This window comes from Oncorhynchus nerka, linkage group LG7, assembly GCF_034236695.1.
Source record: "Oncorhynchus nerka isolate Pitt River linkage group LG7, Oner_Uvic_2.0, whole genome shotgun sequence".
Classification (NCBI taxonomy): Eukaryota; Metazoa; Chordata; class Actinopteri; order Salmoniformes; family Salmonidae; genus Oncorhynchus; species Oncorhynchus nerka.
This window is the reverse complement of record NC_088402.1, coordinates 93,646,850-93,660,101: the sequence shown is the minus strand read 5'-3', so window position 1 is coordinate 93,660,101 and position 13,252 is coordinate 93,646,850. Positions and strand designations below refer to the sequence as shown.

Below are 13,252 nucleotides of genomic sequence, written 5' to 3'. Positions count from 1 at the left end.
CAGTAACATACAACTACAGGTCAGTAATATACAGGTCAGTAACATACAACTACAGGTCAGTAATATACAGGTCAGTAACATACAACTACAGGTCAGTAACATACAACTACAGATCAGTAACATACAACTACAGATCAGTAATATACAACTACAGGTCAGTAACATACAACTACAGGTCAGTAACATACAACTACAGGTCAGTAACACACAACTACAGGTAAGGTCAGTAATATACAACTACAGGTCAGTAACATACAACTACAGGTCAGTAATATACAGGTCAGTAACATACAACTACAGGTCAGTAACATACAACTACAGGTCAGTAATATACAGGTCAGTAACACACAACTACAGGTCAGTAACACACAACTACAGATCAGTAATATACAACTACAGGTCAGTAAAATACAACTACAGGTCAGTAACATACAACTACAGGTCAGTAACATACAACTACAGGTCAGTAACATACAACTACAGATCAGTAACATACAACTACAGGTCAGTAATATACAGGTCAGTAACACACAACTACAGGTCAGTAATATACAGGTCAGTAACATACAACTACAGGTCAGTAACACACAACTACAGGTCAGGTCAGTAACATACAACTACAGGTCAGTAACATACAACTACAAATCAGTAACACACAACTACAGGTCAGGTCAGTAACATACAACTACAGGTCAGTAACATACAACTACAGGTCAGTAACATACAACTACAGGTCAGTAACACACAACTACAGGTCAGGTCAGTAACATACAACTACAGGTCAGTAATATACAACTACAGGTCAGGTCAGTAACATACAACTACAGGTCAGGTCAGTAACATACAACTACAGGTCAGGTCAGTAACATACAACTACAGGTCAGTAACACACAACTACAGGTCAGTAATATACAGGTCAGTAACATACAACTACAGGTCAGGTCAGTAACATACAACTACAGGTCAGTAACATACAACTACAGGTCAGTAATATACAGGTCAGTAACATACAACTACAGGTCAGGTCAGTAACATACAACTACAGGGCAGTAACATACAACTACAGGTCAGGTCAGTAACATACAACTACAGGTCAGTAACACACAACTACAGGTCAGTAATATACAGGTCAGTAACATACAACTACAGGTCAGGTCAGTAACATACAACTACAGGTCAGGTCAGTAACATACAACTACAGGGCAGTAACATACAACTACAGGTCAGGTCAGTAACATACAACTACAGGTCAGTAATATACAACTACAGGTCAGTAATATACAGGTCAGTAACATACAACTACAGGTCAGTAACATACAACTACAGATCAAGTCAGTAACATACAACTACAGGGCAGTAACATTCAACTACAGGTCAATAACATACAACTACAGATCAGGTCAGTAACATACAACTACAGGGCAGTACCATACAACTACAGGTCAGGTCAGTGACATACAACTACAGGGCAGTAACATACAACTACAGGTCAGGTCAGTAACATACAACTACAGGTCAGGTCAGTAACATACAACTACAGGTCAGTAACATACAACTACAGGTCAGTAACATACAACTACAGGTCAGTAATATACAGGTCAGTAACATACAACTACAGGTCAGTAACACACAACTACAGGTCAGTAACACACAACTACAGGTCAGGTCAGTAACATACAACTACATGTCAGTAATATACAACTACAGGTCAGGTCAGTAACATACAATTACAGGTCAGTAACATACAACTACAGGGCAGGTCAGTAACATACAACTACAGGTCAGTAACGTCAGTAACATACAACTACAGGTCAGTAACATACAACTACAGATCAGTAACACACAACTACAGGTCAGTAACATACAACTACAGATCAGTAACATACAACTACAGGTCAGTACCATACAACTACAGGTCAGTAACATACAACTACAGATCAGTAACACACAACTACAGGTCAGTAACATACAACTACAGATCAGTAACACACAACTACAGGTCAGTACCATACAACTACAGGTCAGTAACATACAACTACAGATCAGTAACACACAACTACAGGTCAGTAACATACAACTACAGGTCAGGTCAGTAACATACAACTACAGGTCAGTAACATACAACTACAGGTCAGTAACATACAACATACAACTACAGGTCAGTACCATACAACTACAGGTCAGTAACATACAACTACAGGGCAGTAACATACAACATACATGTACAGGTCAGTAACATACAACTACAGGTCAGTAACATACAACTACAGGTCAGTAACACACAACTACAGGTCAGTACCATACAACTACAGGTCAGTAACATACAACTACAGGTCAGTAACATACAACTACAGGGCAGTACCATACAACTACAGGTCAGGTCAGTAACATACAACTACAGGTCAGTAACATACAACTACAGGTCAGTAACATACAACTACAGGTCAGTAACATACAACTACAGATCAGTAATATACAACTACAGGTCAGTAATATACAGGTCAGTAACATACAACCACAGGTCAGTAATATACAGGTCAGTAACATACAACTACAGGTCAGTAATATACAGGTCAGTAACATACAACTACAGGTCAGTAATATACAGGTCAGTAACATACAACTACAGGTCAGTAACATACAACTACAGATCAGTAACATACAACTACAGATCAGTAATATACAACTACAGATCAGTAATATACAACTACAGGGCAGTACCATACAACTACAGGTCAGGTCAGTAACATACAACTACAGGGCAGTAATATACAGGTCAGTAACATACAACTACAGGTCAGGTCAGTAACATACAACTACAGGTCAGTAACATACAACTACAGGGCAGTACCATACAACTACAGGTCAGGTCAGTAACATACAATTACAGGTCAGTAACATACAACTACAGGGCAGGTCAGTAACATACAACTACAGGTCAGTAACATACAACTACAGGTCAGTAACATACAACTACAGATCAGTAACACACAACTACAGGTCAGTAACATACAACTACAGATCAGTAACATACAACTACAGGTCAGTAACATACAACTACAGATCAGTAACACACAACTACAGGTCAGTACCATACAACTACAGGTCAGTAACATACAACTACAGATCAGTAACACACAACTACAGGTCAGTAACATACAACTACAGGTCAGGTCAGTAACATACAACTACAGGTCAGTAACATACAACTACAGGTCAGTAACATACAACATACAACTACAGGTCAGTACCATACAACTACAGGTCAGTAACATACAACTACAGGGCAGTAACATACAACATACAACTACAGGTCAGTAACATACAACTACAGGTCAGTAACATACAACTACAGGTCAGTAACACACAACTACAGGTCAGTACCATACAACTACAGGTCAGTAACATACAACTACAGGTCAGTAACATACAACTACAGGGCAGTACCATACAACTACAGGTCAGGTCAGTAACATACAACTACAGGTCAGTAACATACAACTACAGGTCAGTAACATACAACTACAGATCAGTAATATACAACTACAGGTCAGTAATATACAGGTCAGTAACATACAACTACAGGTCAGTATTATACAGGTCAGTAACATACAACTACAGGTCAGTAATATACAGGTCAGTAACATACAACTACAGGTCAGTAATATACAGGTCAGTAACATACAACTACAGGTCAGTAACATACAACTACAGATCAGTAACATACAACTACAGATCAGTAATATACAACTACAGGTCAGTAACATACAACTACAGGTCAGTAACATACAACTACAGGTCAGTAACATACAACTACAGGTCAGTAACACACAACTACAGGTAAGGTCAGTAATATACAACTACAGGTCAGTAACATACAACTACAGGTCAGTAATATACAGGTCAGTAACATACAACTACAGGTCAGTAACATACAACTACAGGTCAGTAATATACAGGTCAGTAACACACAACTACAGGTCAGTAACACACAACTACAGATCAGTAATATACAACTACAGGTCAGTAAAATACAACTACAGGTCAGTAACATACAACTACAGGTCAGTAACATACAACTACAGATCAGTAACATACAACTACAGGTCAGTAATATACAGGTCAGTAACACACAACTACAGGTCAGTAATATACAGGTCAGTAACATACAACTACAGGTCAGTAACACACAACTACAGGTCAGGTCAGTAACATACAACTACAGGTCAGTAACATACAACTACAAATCAGTAACACACAACTACAGGTCAGGTCAGTAACATACAACTACAGGTCAGTAACATACAACTACAGGTCAGTAACATACAACTACAGGTCAGTAACACACAACTACAGGTCAGGTCAGTAACATACAACTACAGGTCAGTAATATACAACTACAGGTCAGGTCAGTAACATACAACTACAGGTCAGGTCAGTAACATACAACTACAGGTCAGGTCAGTAACATACAACTACAGGTCAGTAACACACAACTACAGGTCAGTAATATACAGGTCAGTAACATACAACTACAGGTCAGGTCAGTAACATACAACTACAGGTCAGTAACATACAACTACAGGTCAGGTCAGTAACATACAACTACAGGTCAGTAATATACAGGTCAGTAACATACAACTACAGGTCAGGTCAGTAACATACAACTACAGGGCAGTAACATACAACTACAGGTCAGGTCAGTAACATACAACTACAGGTCAGTAACACACAACTACAGGTCAGTAATATACAGGTCAGTGACATACAACTACAGGTCAGGTCAGTAACATACAACTACAGGTCAGGTCAGTAACATACAACTACAGGGCAGTAACATACAACTACAGGTCAGGTCAGTAACATACAACTACAGGTCAGTAATATACAACTACAGGTCAGTAATATACAGGTCAGTAACATACAACTACAGGTCAGTAACATACAACTACAGATCAAGTCAGTAACATACAACTACAGGGCAGTAACATTCAACTACAGGTCAATAACATACAACTACAGATCAGGTCAGTAACATACAACTACAGGGCAGTACCATACAACTACAGGTCAGGTCAGTGACATACAACTACAGGGCAGTAACATACAACTACAGGTCAGGTCAGTAACATACAACTACAGGTCAGGTCAGTAACATACAACTACAGGTCAGTAACATACAACTACAGGTCAGTAACATACAACTACAGGTCAGTAATATACAGGTCAGTAACATACAACTACAGGTCAGTAACACACAACTACAGGTCAGTAACACACAACTACAGGTCAGGTCAGTAACATACAACTACATGTCAGTAATATACAACTACAGGTCAGGTCAGTAACATACAACTACAGGGCAGTAACATACAACTACAGGTCAGGTCAGTAACATACAACTACAGGTCAGTAACATACAACTACAGGGCAGTAACATACAACTACAGGGCAGTAACATACAACTACAGGTCAATAACATACAACTACAGGTCAGTAACATACAACTACAGATCAGGTCAGTAACATACAACTACAGGGCAGTAACATACAACTACAGGGCAGTAACATACAACTACAGGTCAGTAATATACAGGTCAGTAACATACAACTACAGGTCAGGTCAGTAACATACAACTACAGGTCAGGTCAGTAACATACAACTACAGGTCAGTAACATACTTGCCAATTAGCGCAAAACTGTTGGAATCATGGAAATAGAATGACTATTCTAATTATATAGTTAAGAATATAATAGTGGGCACTTTGAATACAGTGTTGTTTGAGATGACAACGAATGAAAATGCCAGGGAGGAGTTATTGTGATGGTAGGAACTAAAGTGTTGATAAGTGTTTCCTAGGGGACCCTATAAGCTTTGGCTACATTGCATGTTTTCTCATAGCTACTTCATGTCGCTAACATATTCTTGCTCTGCATATTCCTCTTTGATTTAGAAGATACTGTTGCACAAACAACATGGTGATTTCGGTCTACACCATCACTGGTATTATCAGCCTGTATTAGCTAGCTACGTTTGCTCTTAATCAGTACATTTATTAGCTAGCTATTAGCATTAGCGGCTAACAATTAGCATCTCATAAGATTTAGGGCAAATTGCTAAGAAAAGCTGTTTGCTAATGTATGACACAAACTAATAGTGTCATTATAGAACGCTGGAGGATTTATATTAAGAAGCAACGTGAAAACAGCATCGTTGCATGTGCTGCATTGACCAGGCAGAGACTGAACGCAACTGTCTGTGGTTGAACATCAAATGCGCTCCTTGGGTGACAGGGGGCGTGGTTAGGTCTGTGTGGAAAGTGGCACCGAGAGAAAGCGCTATAGAAGGTAAAGTTAAAACCCAAACCGGTCCCTGCATCGACACCGGTATATCATAAAATATGGTATACCATCCACCCCTAACCTCAGCTCAGATTTCAACTTACTTGTGTTGAGTGTTGTAATGGCTGCACAAAGTGCAATTAATTGGGTCTTGAATGGGTATTGTCCTATTATGGCATTCGCTGACAGACCTTAGAGAGCTATTTATAACCAGTCAGGAATGTCCAGTTGATTAACGACTGGCCATATTAGCTAGATGGGTAAATTAGGCTTTCCAGCTTTCTACATCTTAGATACCATGGCCAGAGGCCTCGACCCCCAGGGGGCCCTCATTGATTTTGTTGAGTCACTCAGGTATCAGATGAACACACAGGAAATTAGCTTTAAAATTGCCAAACGTTCTCTCCGCAGACGAGAGGTGTGTTAACAGTTTGGGTTCGCCATGTGGGGATTTGTTACTGTTGCCTTTAAATGACAATATCCAACAGGACCCTTGTGTGACCGGACCCTCTAAAATAGTAGCAGAGTACCCCTGTATAATAGATGATAGTATAGTACCCCTGTATATTAGATAGTATAGTACCCCTGTATAATAGATAGTATAGTACCCCTGTATAATAGATGATAGTAGAGTACCCCTGTATAATAGATGATAGTAGAGTACCCCAGTATAATAGATGATAGTAGAGTACCCCTGTATATTAGATAGTATAGTGTCCCTGTATAATAGATAGTATAGTACCCCTGTATAATAGATGATAGTAGAGTACCCCTGTATAATATATAGTATAGTACCCCTGTATAATAGATAGTAGAGTACCCCTGTATAATAGATAATATAGTACCCCAGTATAATAGATGATAGTAGAGTACCCCTGTATATTAGATAGTAGAGTACCCCTGTATAATAGATAATATAGTACCCCTGTATAATAGATGATAGTATAGTACCCCTGTATATTAGATAGTAGAGTACCCCTGTATAATAGATAGTATAGTACCCCTGTATAATAGATAGTATAGTACCCCTGTATAATAGATGATAGTAGAGTACCCCTGTATAATAGATGATAGTAGAGTACCCCTGTATAATAGATGATAGTAGAGTACCCCTGTATAATAGATGATAGTAGAGTACCCCTGTATAATAGATAGTATAGTACCCCTGTATATTAGATAGTATAGTACCCCTGTATAATAGATAGTATAGTACCCCTGTATAATAGATGATAGTATAGTACCCCTGTATAATAGATGATAGTATAGTACCCCTGTATATTAGATAGTATAGTACCCCTGTATAATAGATGATAGTATAGTACCCCTGTATATTAGATAGTATAGTACCCCTGTATAATAGATGATAGTATAGTACCCCTGTATAATAGATAGTATAGTACCCCTGTATATTAGATAGTATAGTACCCCTGTATAATAGATGATAGTATAGTACCCCTGTATATTAGATAGTAGAGTACCCCTGTATAATAGATGATAGTAGAGTACCCCTGTATATTAGATAGTATAGTACCCCTGTATAATAGATGATAGTAGAGTACCCCTGTATAATAGATGATAGTATAGTACCCCTGTATATTAGATAGTATAGTACCCCTGTATAATAGATGATAGTAGAGTACCCCTGTATAATAGATAATATAGTACCCCTGTATAATAGATAGTATAGTACCCCTGTATAATAGATAATATAGTACCCCTGTATAATAGATAGTAGAGTACCCCTGTATAATAGATAATATAGTACCCCTGTATAATAGATAATATAGTACCCCTGTATAATAGATAGTATAGTACCCCTGTATAATAGATAATATAGTACCCCTGTATAATAGATAGTAGAGTACCCCTGTATAATAGATGATAGTATAGCACCCCTGTATAATAGATAGTAGAGTACCCCTGTATAATAGATGATAGTATAGCACCCCTGTATAATAGATGATAGTAGAGTACCCCTGTATAATAGATGATAGTAGAGTACCCCAGTATAATAGATGATAGTATAGTACCCCTGTATAATAGATGATAGTAGAGTACCCCTGTATAATAGATAGTATAGTACCCCTGTATAATAGATGATAGTAGAGTACCCCTGTATAATAGATAGTATAGTACCCCTGTATAATAGATGATAGTATAGTACCCCTGTATAATAGATGATAGTATAGCACCCCTGTATAATAGATAGTAGAGTACCCCTGTATAATAGATGATAGTATAGCACCCCTGTATAATAGATGATAGTAGAGTACCCCTGTATAATAGATGATAGTATAGCACCCCTGTATAATAGATGATAGTAGAGTACCCCTGTATAATAGATGATAGTATAGCACCCCTGTATAATAGATGATAGTATAGCACCCCTGTATAATAGATGATAGTAGAGTACCCCTGTATAATAGATAATATAGTACCCCTGTATAATAGATGATAGTAGAGTACCCCTGTATAATAGATAGTATAGTACCCCTGTATAATAGATAGTAGAGTACCCCTGTATAATAGATGATAGTATAGTACCCCTGTATAATAGATGATAGTATAGCACCCCTGTATAATAGGTGATAGTAGAGTACCCCTGTATATTAGATGATAGTAGAGTACCCCTGTATAATAGATGATAGTAGAGTACCCCTGTATAATAGATGATAGTAGAGTACCCCTGTATAATAGATGATAGTAGAGTACCCCAGTATAATAGATGATAGTAGAGTACCCCAGTATAATAGATGATAGTAGAGTACCCCTGTATATTAGATAGTATAGTACCCCTGTATAATAGATGATAGTAGAGTACCCCTGTATAATAGATGATAGTATAGTACCCCTGTATATTAGATAGTATAGTACCCCTGTATAATAGATAATATAGTACCCCTGTATAATAGATGATAGTAGAGTACCCCTGTATAATAGATAATATAGTACCCCTGTATATTAGATAGTATAGTACCCCTGTATAATAGATGATAGTAGAGTACCCCTGTATAATAGATAGTAGAGTACCCCTGTATAATAGATGATAGTATAGTACCCCTGTATATTAGATAGTATAGTACCCCTGTATAATAGATGATAGTATAGTACCCCTGTATATTAGATAGTATAGTACCCCTGTATAATAGATGATAGTATAGTACCCCTGTATAATAGATGATAGTAGAGTACCCCTGTATAATAGATAATATAGTACCCCTGTATATTAGATAGTATAGTACCCCTGTATAATAGATGATAGTAGAGTACCCCTGTATATTAGATAGTATAGTACCCCTGTATAATAGATGATAGTAGAGTACCCCTGTATAATAGATGATAGTAGAGTACCCCTGTATATTAGATAGTATAGTACCCCTGTATAATAGATGATAGTAGAGTACCCCTGTATAATAGATGATAGTATAGTACCCCTGTATATTAGATAGTAGAGTACCCCTGTATAATAGATAGTAGAGTACCCCTGTATAATAGATAGTAGAGTACCCCAGTATAATAGATGATAGTAGAGTACCCCAGTATAATAGATGATAGTAGAGTACCCCAGTATAATAGATGATAGTAGAGTACCCCTGTATAATAGATGATAGTAGAGTACCCCTGTATATTAGATAGTAGAGTACCCCAGTATAATAGATGATAGTAGAGTACCCCTGTATATTAGATAGTATAGTACCCCTGTATAATAGATGATAGTAGAGTACCCCTGTATAATAGATGATAGTATAGTACCCCTGTATAATAGATAGTAGAGTACCCCTGTATAATAGATAGTATAGTACCCCTGTATAATAGATGATAGTATAGTACCCCTGTATATTAGATAGTAGAGTACCCCTGTATATTAGATAGTAGAGTACCCCTGTATAATAGATAGTATAGTACCCCTGTATATTAGATAGTATAGTACCCCTGTATATTAGATAGTAGAGTACCCCTGTATATTAGATAGTAGAGTACCCCTGTATAATAGATAGTATAGTACCCCTGTATAATAGATGATAGTATAGTACCCCTGTATATTAGATAGTAGAGTACCCCTGTATATTAGATAGTAGAGTACCCCTGTATATTAGATAGTAGAGTACCCCTGTATAATAGATAGTAGAGTACCCCTGTATATTAGATAGTAGAGTACCCCTGTATATTAGATAGTAGAGTACCCCTGTATATTAGATAGTAGAGTACCCCTGTATATTAGATAGTAGAGTACCCCTGTATAATAGATAGTAGAGTACCCCTGTATAATAGATAGTAGAGTACCCCAGTATAATAGATGATAGTATAGTACCCCAGTATAATAGATGATAGTAGAGTACCCCTGTATAATAGATGATAGTAGAGTACCCCTGTATAATAGATGATAGTAGAGTACCCCTGTATAATAGATAGTATAGTACCCCTGTATATTAGATAGTAGAGTACCCCTGTATAATAGATAGTATAGTACCCCTGTATAATAGATGATAGTAGAGTACCCCTGTATAATAGATGATAGTAGAGTACCCCTGTATAATAGATGATAGTAGAGTACCCCTGTATAATAGATGATAGTAGAGTACCCCTGTATAATAGATGATAGTAGAGTACCCCTGTATATTAGATAGTAGAGTACCCCAGTATAATAGATGATAGTAGAGTACCCCTGTATAATAGATGATAGTAGAGTACCCCAGTATAATAGATGATAGTAGAGTACCCCAGTATAATAGATGATAGTAGAGTACCCCAGTATAATAGATGATAGTAGAGTACCCCTGTATATTAGATAGTATAGTACCCCTGTATAATAGATGATAGTAGAGTACCCCTGTATAATAGATGATAGTAGAGTACCCCTGTATAATAGATGTGTTACAAGGTAATGAACAGTATCTTGACTAGACAGGTTACAGAATGGCCTTTCACTGATCAGCTGATAGCTCTATTTGGGTGATTCTCATGAAACCAGTTTTAAAATGTCTGTAGCAAATTTAAGTGACAAAATCATGACGCATCTGCAAAAATCAACTTTGATTCTGAGGACTAAGAGGTCTAGTTTTTCCAGATTGTGTCTTATTTTAAAGACATTGTACATTTTCACCTCAAATTCTCTTTACCGAAATGTGTTAAATGTTGCTGTAATTTCTCCATAAATCATAAAAAATTATATACTAGTTGAAGTTTACACTAAACTATGTAATATTCATTACATACAAATGGATAGATGTCTCATTATGTAACACAGTTTGCAAGTTCCTTGTAAAAACTCTGTTTTTAAATAAATAACAATCCGTTTTTTAAAATAAAGTTTTATTCAACCATGATGAGTCTAGAGGAGTAGTTCTTAGATGAGCACAAGTTAAGTTCATTCATTTAGATGCCTTCAGAATTAGGTTCTTATTCTCTAACACCCCCGTTATTGCCCCACTTGGCCTTCTCCTTACAGAAACGGGCTAAACAGCTCAAATTGGGGAAAAGTCTGATTTAATTTGCTAATAATTGCATCATTTCATTTGAAATATTTTTATTTTCAGTGTTGCGTTTAACTCAGGCCTTTTCATTAGGGGAGCAATGTTAAAAATATATAAGAAATATTGATTTGTTTATAACTTTTGGGGGACTTTGAAAACTGTTATGGTAATAAGATTTTGGTGAAAATGTTGGTAAAATGCATAATATCTGATGAAAAGCATAATAATAATAGATCCTATTCTCAGTTACTCAAGAGGAAGTTTCGTGAGAAGGACCCATTTAGCAGTTAAATGGGCTAGTAGTAGATGTTACTGTTACAACATGCCTCACATGATAATACAATATACTGTATTCTGAAGACAGTATATTGTAACATGTACCAATTTGCATGGTTACTAATGGAATAGAACTACCGTAGCTAGTACATATGAATAGAGCAGGTGGTCCGTCGGTATCTGGATCCAGATACTCAGCCGGGATCCGCACACCAGACAGCTACAGAATGTAAACAGTGAAGCCTCACCAAGATGCCATGGTTCTCCAATTACCAGACGAATGAAACGCAACGACAGAAACCAAACACCAGCTCATAGTCTTTATAGCCGTTATGATATGAAAACAATAATGTCCTACTCACCAATAAATACATCAAAGAATAGCTTTATCTTTTAGGAGAAAGACAACTGATATCCCGTGTTAGCCTGGAACCGAGCGATGGAAATCCATGTCGGTCCTTGGTGGGAAAAAAGGCCAATATCCTCAGAATTCGATCCAAAAAACGTTTCAGTTTACGCAGAAATCAATATGACGAACAACAACTACTTTGTCAAAAACAATAAATGTCCTCGTTTTATAATGTTGTAGAACAGGAAGCCAGGTTGACAGTTTAAAAGAGGAGGCTCCTGCCCCGCTCACCGGTTCAACCGAGAAAATAAATGGAACGTCATCAACATTCAACTATTTCCCGTTGAAATAAAAAATAAATTAAATAAAGCCTCAGCGATCAAACGATAATTATAAACGAAATCAAAGAATGACCATCATACACTAGAAACCTTGTTAAATCGTTTTAGCTGCGTAGGCTACAGCCCCGAGAGAGAGAGGCATCCGAAGAGTTACAAAACAATAAGACGCTTGTAAACTAAAGCCATTATTATCGCCACACGAGGGAGTAGTCACGCACCTTTCTGTCAAATGAAACTTTGTACCATTGGCGGTGTCCGAATACCCATTCTAGCGTACTACATACTTAAACTGCATACTATTTACTAATCACCGCGTACTATTTAGCAGGTACGATTTAGTTAAACAGATGCAGTGTGCAACCACCTCAACGCAGTAGCGGCTCCTGATTGGCTGAGTAGGTGGGGTGGGTTAACAGACATGCTTCACATTAACCAGCCTGACAACCAGCCTGGCAACCAGCCTGGCAAC

The 13,252-nt window shown here is 37.3% G+C and overlaps 1 protein-coding gene across 2 annotated transcripts in view; it reads right to left on the bottom strand.

Annotated features, from left to right (window-relative positions):
* The window catches only part of LOC115124370 (transcription factor E3-like), a 57,222-nt gene extending 44,282 nt beyond the window's left edge, over positions 1-12,940 (bottom strand). The window contains exon 1 of one of the 2 annotated variants that reach the window (XM_065020996.1): positions 12,456-12,940. The gene's annotated coding sequence lies outside the window, so the exon portion shown is untranslated. The remainder of the gene's footprint in view (positions 1-12,455) is intronic. The other variant, XM_065020995.1, reaches the window with a different exon arrangement.
* Between the last annotated feature and the right edge of the window lie 312 nt (positions 12,941-13,252).